The sequence below is a fragment of the Prionailurus viverrinus genome, unplaced genomic scaffold, assembly GCF_022837055.1.
Source record: "Prionailurus viverrinus isolate Anna unplaced genomic scaffold, UM_Priviv_1.0 scaffold_53, whole genome shotgun sequence".
NCBI lineage: Eukaryota > Metazoa > Chordata > Mammalia > Carnivora > Felidae > Prionailurus > Prionailurus viverrinus.
The window spans coordinates 287,168-296,571 of NW_025927616.1; the positions used below are offsets into that span (position 1 = coordinate 287,168).

General features: G+C 61.7%; 1 long non-coding RNA gene across 1 annotated transcript; it reads left to right on the plus strand.

Moving 5' to 3' along the window:
• Positions 1–7,187: 7,187 nt before the first annotated feature.
• Positions 7,188–9,404, plus strand: LOC125159643 (uncharacterized). Its single transcript, XR_007149859.1, has 3 exons — positions 7,188–7,829; positions 8,062–8,167; positions 9,001–9,404. It is a non-coding gene; the product is annotated as an uncharacterized LOC125159643 (long non-coding RNA).

The window sequence follows — 9,404 nt, forward strand, 5'->3', positions numbered from 1 at the left end:
CAGTGCTCTGTGCGTTTGCTGCGCACTGATGCCAAAGGGTAGCACATCCCCGAGGACGCCGAGACCTCGCGTCCGAACGCCCCGAGGCCCTCTGGCGCCGTGGGTGGAAACTTCCGCTGGCTCTAATCCGGCGTCACACAGATGGAGTTCTGAGTGCGGGCGTTCCTCGCTTCTGTGGGCTATGCCAGCAGACCACTGAGCCTGAGGACGGTCGCGGGGACCCCGAGATCCGCAGCCAGACCGTCCGCGGCGAGGGCGGCCCTGGGGGCCCCCAGGCGCGGTGGGGGCGGGCTCCTGGGGAGTGTTCCCCGCCCCCCCCCCCCCCCCCCCGACTTGGCGGTTTGGCAAACTGGTTGCGCAAAGGGTGTTCAGTGACGGAAGAAGGAACCAGCTGCCCAAGGGTGGTCACAGCACTGAGCTCAGGACTGCGGTTTTTAAATGCAGCCATTCGGCAAATGCCCGGGGGCACGTGACCAGGCCAGGGGCTCCTGCACAGGAAACGCTGTGCTGAGACGGCAGGGAGGGAAGGAAGCCCGGCCTGGAGGGGAGAGGCGCGCGCAGGGGAGGGGCCGGAGGACTGCACTGGTGGGCAGAGCCAGCGGGAACTTGGACTCGGCCGTGAGGCCGGAGGCCGAAGAGTTTTCAGAGCTGGAGGGAGGTGGCCGCAGATCTGGAAGGATTTACTGTCGCTCCAGAACGGGCCGGTTCCCAAGAGAGAATAAGTGGGGTGGTGGGGAAAGTGTGTCTGCTCTTACAGAGCGGTCGGCCGTCAGTATAGACTGCGGGATGCAATGAAGTGGTTTTCTTTTCTTTTTTTTTTTTAATTTTTTTTTCAACGTTTATTTATTTTTGGGACAGAGAGAGACAGAGCATGAACGGGGGAGGGGCAGAGAGAGAGGGAGACACAGAATGGGAAGCAGGCTCCAGGCTCCGAGCCATCAGCCCAGAGCCCGACGCGGGGCTCGAACTCGAGGACCGCGAGATCGTGACCTGGCTGAAGTGGGACGCTTAACTGAGCCACCCAGGCGCCCCATGAAGTGGTTTTCAAACCGCCGTGACGGTGACCCGTCTAAACACACCGCTCGCACCCACGCTCGTAAGCACGCAGACGACACGGCTCCTCCTCTTTTACTATGTGCAGACTTTCTATTCGACTCTGCTGTGTTCCGTTCTTCCTTTACTAAAAATTATGGGTCATTAAGCAGTAAATGTATTCCCTGGCTCAAGGCCGTGTCCTCTGACCCCGTGTCCTCTGACCCCCGTGTCCTCTGATCCCCGTGCATCGCTGTGAGGTGGCCGAGCTGGGGGGGACACAAGAGCAAGGAGGGGCCTCTCAGGACGTGGCCTCGGGCAATCCCGTTACCTCCCGCCCCTGCCCCTCTTCACATGGGCTGACCCCTCTCACCTCCTCGAGGCCTTCCAGGGTGAGGTCAAGATGGCGAAAGTCCCCGGAGCTGCCGTGGGCTATTGGGGGAACGAGACCTCATCCCTGCTTTTGCCCCTCTCCCCTCACCCCTTCCCACAGAGGATTATCACTGACGGAGCGTGTGGGGGTCACGGTAGAGACAAAGCACTGAGCGCCGCCCCCCCCCCCGGCCCGGCAGGTGCTGCGCATCTTAGATGCGTGGCCTCTAAACCTTATCAAATTGTCCTTAGCTGGAAATCATCATCCCCATCTTACGGCTGAGGAAACAGAGGTCCAAAGTGGGCAGAAACTTGCCCATGGCCACGGGATGGGACGAGGGTCAAAGCCCAGATTGACTGCTCACTGGCCTGGCTCCCCCTGCCCCTCCTACCCCTCCTGCCCCCACGGTGGGTCCTCCGGTTCCCAGGATCTTAGCCACAGATGTCCCTGTGGTGACGTTCTGGGCCCTTCGTGTCGCACAAGGCTGTAGGGGTCAATGCCTGCCATCCAAACCTTGTTTTCCAAAATTGTAATCATGGTAATTGCCAGCACCCGGGCACCGGCTAAGCTTTGCACGTTCACCTGCCTTTGCAGGTGCTGACCTTACACCTCGTAACGAGGGAAGTGAAAATCATGAGGCGGGGACAGAAAGGAGCCTGTCCGAGGTCACACAGCCCACATCCCCAGAGCTAAACCTTAAGCTGCTGAACACCGTGTGTTCAGGATTTGAGAAACAAGACATTGGAAAGTGGAAGAGACCAGTGTTCACATCCAAGGGCATCCCGGATGCTCTCGAGGAAGCCCCAAGACCAGGGGAGAAGTGTGGACAGAGTGGGGCATCAGCAAAGCCGAGGGGGCACCAGGACCAAGGCCCCAGTCCCCAGACAGGTGCATTGTTCTCAAAATGGCCAGCGTAGGGAAGGTGGGGGGCTCTCTCTCAGGCAGGTGAGTTTTCCACAAGGAGGACTTTGTCTTAATGCAGAGAAGCGTGTGGGGGGCTCTGGCAGCTCGGTGGGCCGGCAGTGCATCTCGGGGCCACGGAGACCAGGGCTGAGCCGGACGGATGGGAGTCGCTTGGTGACTAGCTCCGTCCTCCACATGATGAAGCCCTCACCTCCAGCGCGATGGTGCACGGACACGGGCCTGGGGAGGTGACCAGGAGTAGATGAGGTCGCGGAGGTAGGTCCTCGTGAGGGATTTGTGGCTTTGTAAGAAGAGGAAGAGACGCAGAGAGCTCCCTGCCCGCCGGGGGGAGGGCACGGGGAGGGGCGGCCGTCTGAAAGCCAGGAAGTGGCTCTGCCTGAGACCGGGCGATCTGGGGCATCCGGCCTCCAGAACTGGGGGACAGCAAGCGGACTAGACCAGGCTGTAGGTGACTCTCAGGCCGCCCCAGCTCATGCAGCCGGGTCCCAGAGGACGCCAGACGCCTGAGACGCTGCAGCACAAGAGTCACCGTGAGGCAAAGAGAGACACGTAGGTACGAAGGTCCCTGAGTGGGAACAAGTCTGCGCACACGTTCGGCTCGAGGGCGTCCGTCCCCAGCACGCAGGCTCCCCCCACGTACACACCCCTCTTCCTCAAGAAGAGGGGCCACATCGGGATGGAGAAGGAGTCTGCAGCCCGGGCAGGCTTCTCCAAGAGAGACGTGACTGTGCCAAGCGGCATCATGTGAGTTGAGCTCCCAAACGAGTCGTCTTGCCCCCTGGCCACGGCAGCCACGTGGGTGAGACACACCCGGCGCCGGGTCCCTTCTATCACTTGGACTCCCGCTGAGTGCAGCTTCTTGCTCTGGATGGTTCTGAAGCCACGCTTGGTTTGTGTCATCTGACCCAGCGCCTTCTCTCGCTTGTGCAAATGTTTACCTTACATTCTCCCCCGCTGGCGGGGGGAAAGGTCTTACTAACGTGCGTGTTCCCCACGGCCCCTCCGCAGATGCACGTTTCCTCCGAAGCCCTGGGATTCCTGTACAGGGACAGACACGGTGACCAGCCCAGCTCTCCCTCACACCGGGAGCCCGTCGTTAAAGGAGCACAGTTTTTCCAGAGGACGTGCTTCCCACCCCTCGACCCCTGCCCGAGCTGCCCTTTCATATAACGTGAAGTGAGAGTTCCCCCCACACGGAGAACTTTAACATCCCCCGATGTACAGCTTTGCGGGGAGAAAGTGCAAATTGCGACTCAGAGTCGGTCCTGTTTCTGCACGGTGCATGCCGATGTAGATTACCCTTCGGCGAGGGCAGCGTAGCGATTCTTTCCTGCAGATTAATGCCCTGCGTGAATGTGTTTCCCGGGAATGTTAGACAAATAGAGACCATTAGCTACGTGGTTTCCCTTTCAGAGACCCAGCAGGCAAGACGTGGTCAGATGCCAGGTATCCAAGCACCAGCATGTCTGTGGGGCCCTGCAGCTGGTAGCCCGGCCTGGCCCCACATGTATGCGTCTGGGAGGTGAGAACGCGAGATGTGTGGCAGAGTTTGGTGGGGTTGAAGTAGGTGCCTAAAGGTCCTGCTAAAGTACTGAATGAATGCCGTGTGTGCGCGAGCGTGAACGTGTGTGCATGCGCATGAGTGTGTGTGCGTGAGCTGTGTGTGCGTGAGCGTGTACGTGAGTGTGTGCTTCTGTTTCTGGGGAGACGGAACAGATATACCCTTTGCTTCTTCTCCTTCCAAGGACAACAAGAAACTCTGGACAGTTTATATGAACACGCAAGAGAAGGTTCTGGAAGGTGTGGGGCCTGGGCACGTGGCGGGGAGGCTCCTGGGACTCTGATTCGCATCTGTCCAGTATCCCAGGCCTGGATCGACAGAAAAGCAACAGGTGCACACAGCAAACCCCCAGGAGAGCCTCCCTCTGGGCAAAGGATGGGGGAAGACGCAGCCCAGCAGGACAGAGCCCTTGGACAAGAATCCTTCTCCTCCGAACACTCAGAAAAGGCCGTGGGTCCACCTCGACCCAGCAAAGGGGCCGTGGGGAGCACCCCACCAGCCCTGGCGAAATGGTGTCAGACCGAGACTTTCATCACTGCAGCCGGTCCCACCGGAGTGTAAAGAGAGAGCATGCAGAAATCTGGGTGTCCGTTCTCGCCCCCCCCCCAGTAACGAGGAGCCCTTCCCTCGGGGTCGGGGGGGCCTTGACTCCTACGTCCCCTGGCAGGACCACCTTCCCTCTGCCCCTCCAGCTAAAACACAGGGTTTTAAGATTCAGGGTCTAACAATCAAAAAATGTTCAGGTTTCCATCAAGAATCCCTTGTCATGCCAAGAACCCAGAAGATCTCGGAACGAATGAAACAAGATTGTTAGAGCAATGGGCAGGGAGGGGGTTGGGGCAGTCCCAGCTCCGGCGTGGTGCAGGCCCCCGACCACAGTCGGACACCACCCCCACTCTGTCCTGAGACTCAGGCAAGCAGGGAAGGAAAACAGCCCCTGCCCCAGTGCCAGGGCACCTTTGGGCCCCTGGCTCTCCTGCCTGGAGAGCCCACGCTGGCTTCGGTAAGGTGACTCCACCATATTCTCTTTCGGCTGCTGGGCCCCGTGGGCTGGCGACCGCAGGTGCGAAGGTCCCCTGGGAGGCAGTGGGAGTGGGGTTTCCAAAACACGATTTTCTGTTGTTTTAAATTTCCTAACCACAAAAAATGTATGAGTTTCATACTGTTGCAGAGAAAATGGAAATATGATTTACGCTTACAACTTATGGACCCAGTTTCATAGATATTTGGTGCTTCTATCATGAACTTGACAGGTTCGTATTGTTTTCTCCCCTAAGAAGTTGTTGAGCGTGGATGGAAACTACTTAAACATGATAAAGACTCATTGCTAAAACCCCAGATCAAACATTTTACTAAATGGAAAAATGCTGGAGTCATTTCTATTAACTCGGGAACAGGACCCAGGGCGTGCCACAGATCGACGCGGGGCTGGAGGCATTAACGGATCCTGTGAGACAGGAAAGCGAGCCCAGGGCAGTAACTGTGGAAAAGAAGAGAAAAATCTCTTTATGCACAGACGACTGTGAGCGTGCCTACACAGTGTATTAGATTTTAGTAAAATCGTAGAATTTAGCCAGGTAGGCGGGCACACACGCGGTTCCCATTCGCAACACAACAAAACCACACGGAGTCTCTCTCCGGCCACGTTTGACAAGAAAGATGTGCTGCACGGGCTCCTGCGGGTCCCACGGCGGCTCACGGCCTACTCACTACTACTCACGTAGTGGGTGGGTTCTGCTCGTGCAGCCCCCTGAGGTCGCAGCCGGCGGCCGGGAGAGGGGGGAGGCCACCATGTGACTGCGAAAACCGTCCAGCTGAGCCCGGCCGACCCCCAGCACTGCCAGAGGGGACAGTGAAGATACTGTCAGTGTTCGGAGCCGCGGAGCTCAGGGCTGATCATAGTTGGGGCCTCGGCTCCGGCCGCCGAGCGCTCTGGCCAAGCCCCGAAATTCTGTCCGCGCCACCTCCCGGGGCAGGGGCGGCCCACAACCGCCTCTGTGCCCAGCTCGGGGGTGGGGGGCCCGGCTGGGGGTGGCCCCCATCCTCCTTGCTGACAAGGCAGAGGGGCTCTGGTCCCGATGGTTCCCTCAACTCTGGGGACGCCTGGAAGAGGACGCTTGGGGACAAGGTCTGATGAACAGACTCTGACAAAGTGGCGACAGAGCTGAGGTGGCGAGGGCGGGGGGGGGGGTGGCGAGGAGAGGGCTGCTCTCCAGGGGCCCCACCAGGACGGGGGTTTGAACACTGTGAGCATCAGCACATCCCGCGATTCAACACCCAGTCAGTAACTAGAGGTGAGGGGAGGTTTTGCAGATTTTTCTTCTGAGGTAAATGTACTTACAATGAAATCGAGTTTTGCAAAAGGAAAACAGCAGTGTAAGCCAAACTCCGTGAAGCGGAAGGATGTTGCCACCAGCCCAGAACGTTCCTGCTGCCCGTCCTCGGTCGAACCTACCACCCCCACCCCCGGAGGAACCCCTGTCCAGCTTCTCCACCGAAGGTTAGTTTCGTCCGTCCCGGAACTCCTAAGTGAGGTCGTGCATTTAAGGCTCCTTCCCCCGAGCACGTTTTCAAGATTCGTGCATGTGGAATGAATGATGTTGTAGGGAGTAGTTCCTTCCTTTTCAGGGCTGAGGAGCCCCCACCGTGTGGACGTCCTGCCCTCCCCTTGACAGGCGGCCGGACCGGTTCCCAAATGTGTGTATGTGGCCCGCTGAAGGTCGCACTGCGGTGAGGGCAGGGCCACGACCTGAACTCAGCGTGTCGGTCTGATGCCAGAGCCCAGAGGTCTTGGCCTCCCTGGCCGGGGGCTTCCGTGGCACGTGCTCTGTGTGCTCTGGGCGCGTGCGCATCGGGGGTGGGGGGGTCTGCACGGGGGCTCTGAGCCCTGCTTGCTGTAGACCAGAGGGGTGACCTTGGGCACACAGCTGACCCTGCGTCAGCCTCCACTCCTGGGACCCGCCTGCTCCTCCGGCCGCTGCTGAGGCCGGTACTGTCGGCACCTGCCTCGCCGCGTCCCCCGTCTCCGGTAGGAACCGCCAGGCGCTCACACGACCTCCACGAGCGAGGGCATCAGCCCTGGGGCCACGCTGGACCCGCGGCGACAGAGGCCAACACGGGGGGTGGGGGTGGGGGGAACTCCCAGGCAGTGGGACTGAGCTCCCGGCGCTCCAGCGGTGACATCTCCAGAACAAACCCACGTGTCACCTCTGCTCAGTCTCTCTTCTGCTTTGTTCTTCCCAAGCCGCCGTTCCGGCGTCCTGGCGTCACCTGCCCGCACCGACCGCCGGCAAACAAGCCTTGTTTCGGGCCGAGGAGGCACGTGCTGTGCACAGACTGGCAGGGACGGCAAACGGAGAGCCAGTGCCGGGCTGGCGCTCGCGAGCTGGCATCTGTGAGCCCGGGTCAGTCGCTGTGCGGCCAGAAAGCGCCAGACACGACAGGGGGCAGATGACGGGCCGGCACGACCCACGAGGCTTCAGGGCATTTGTGGCCCTGCAGTCCCACGGGGCTGTCAGGCTCAGGCGGTGTGATTCCTGCCCTGCCGTGGAAACCAGTGTGCAGTCGGACGACACAGCGTCCCTTCGGGCGTCCCCTCGGGGGCACTGCCCGCACCCTGCCCAGTCCCGCCTCGGGGGCGATGCCTGCACCCCCACCACCCAGTCCACCTCGGGCGTCCCCTCGGGGGCGATGCCCGCCCCCCCCCCCCCACCGCCCCCACAGCAGCACCTGTCACAGCAGCCGCGTCCGTTGACAGATGATGGATAAACACAGTGTGGTGCAAACAGGCGACAGGGGATTACGTGGCTTACAGAGGGATTTCTGCCACTCGCGGCCACACGGACGAACGCGAAGGACGCCACGGGCAGCATCAGGGGACTTCCCGGGAGAGAGCATGTCTTCCGTCTCTGTCTGGGGTCTACCAGGCCCTGGGAGCGGGTACGCCACCCTCCGAGCTCCTGAGAAAGCCGGTGAGGAGGGGGCCTGCCGGGTGCCCCCGGCCCGACACCTGCTGTCGGGAGACGACCAGAGACGCTCAGCTGTTTGGGTCCGAGTCATGCGGGCGCTGGGGTCCTTGGATCCCAGCGTGCAGGCTTCCCACTCCGGGGCGGGGACACGGCCCCTTCTGGGGGGGACAGGCTGACCTTGGGCATGTCTGACTTGCTGACAGAAACCAGAGTCGGTCCCCAAACACTGTCTGCGGCGGTGCAGACGGACGCGGGCCACAAGCAGCAGTTCCCAGAAGCAGGCGCTCAGACAGCGTCCACTGTCGCCAGGTGGGAAACCCAGGGCTGGCGCCAGGGCACATCTGGGACGGAGGCAGAACTGCCAGTCCAGGGTCCGGAGCGCGGGGCCGGGAGGGCGCGGAGCTGGGAGAGGTCTCTGCAGGGGAGGGGGCTCGGCCACAGAGGACAGGAAGACCTCTGGTGACGTTTGAAGACGTTTAAAGACAGGAGTCAGCCCCGTGGAGGGGGAGGGGCACGCGCGATGCCCTTGGGCCCAGGAGGGGGTTCGAGGACCCAAGACAGGAGAGTCTGGGAGCTGCGGGGTGAGGGGAGGGGCCAGAGCTGGGTCTGGCGGGGAGGGCCCCATTGGCATGTGGAGGAGACGGGCCGTGTCCCGATCCACGGGTGCCCGAGCCCCGAGGGTGCGAGGCTGGGAACCGGGGGTTGGGGGGGGGGGGTGGGTGGCCGTTCCTGCCACCGGCCAGGAGCTTCGGCTCCTTGGAGGACGCTGACACTTGTCTGACCCGGCAGCCGGGACGGCTGGGGGTGTCTCTGCTGGGCACCCGTCCAACCTCACTGGCTTCCAGCGCTGGCTCCCCCCACCCCCCTTCCCCACCCAGCCGGCCCGGGGGGCGGAGCCTGTTGGACTGTGTTCCGGGGCCTCCCCGGGGCCCAGAGCCAGACGGAGGCTCAGCCCCTGTAATTCGGATTCTGGGGGGTTCCGACCGGCCCGCACCTGACGAGCAGGCCTGCCTGGGGCAGCGTCCCTGTGACCCCACGTCTTCCTGGGCTTTGGGCTCGGACTGAAGGCTGGCGGGGTCAGGACGTCAGCTCACTGTGCCGGCCCCTCCTCCCCCTGTGGGCAGCAAATGGCTCTTTTACAGGAACTGCGGAGAATGCGTGGAAGGCGGCGCGGAGAATGCGTGGAAGGCGGCACGAAGCGCTAAACATCTGGAGACGGGCGTCCACACGCCATTTAAAATCGTCTGTGTCCCCAACAGGCAGGTGCTCCCCACCGGGGGATTTGGCTTGGATCTGGGGCATCGGGGGGAGCCCGGGGGGCACGAGAGGCCACAGCCGGGAGGCTGGGCCCCGGGTCCCCCTCGTGCAGCAGGGCAGGCGCTGGCCTGAAGATGGGGACGTCCCTGAGAGGCGCTAAGAGGACGGGGTCAGCCAAGGGGCAGGAGGGGCTGGTCCAGGAAGGGTTCTGGGGTGCAAGGCTCCCGATGGCTCCCAACCAGAGGACATGGGGTGCTGCGCTGAGGGCATTCCTTCCTGAGGCAGGAGC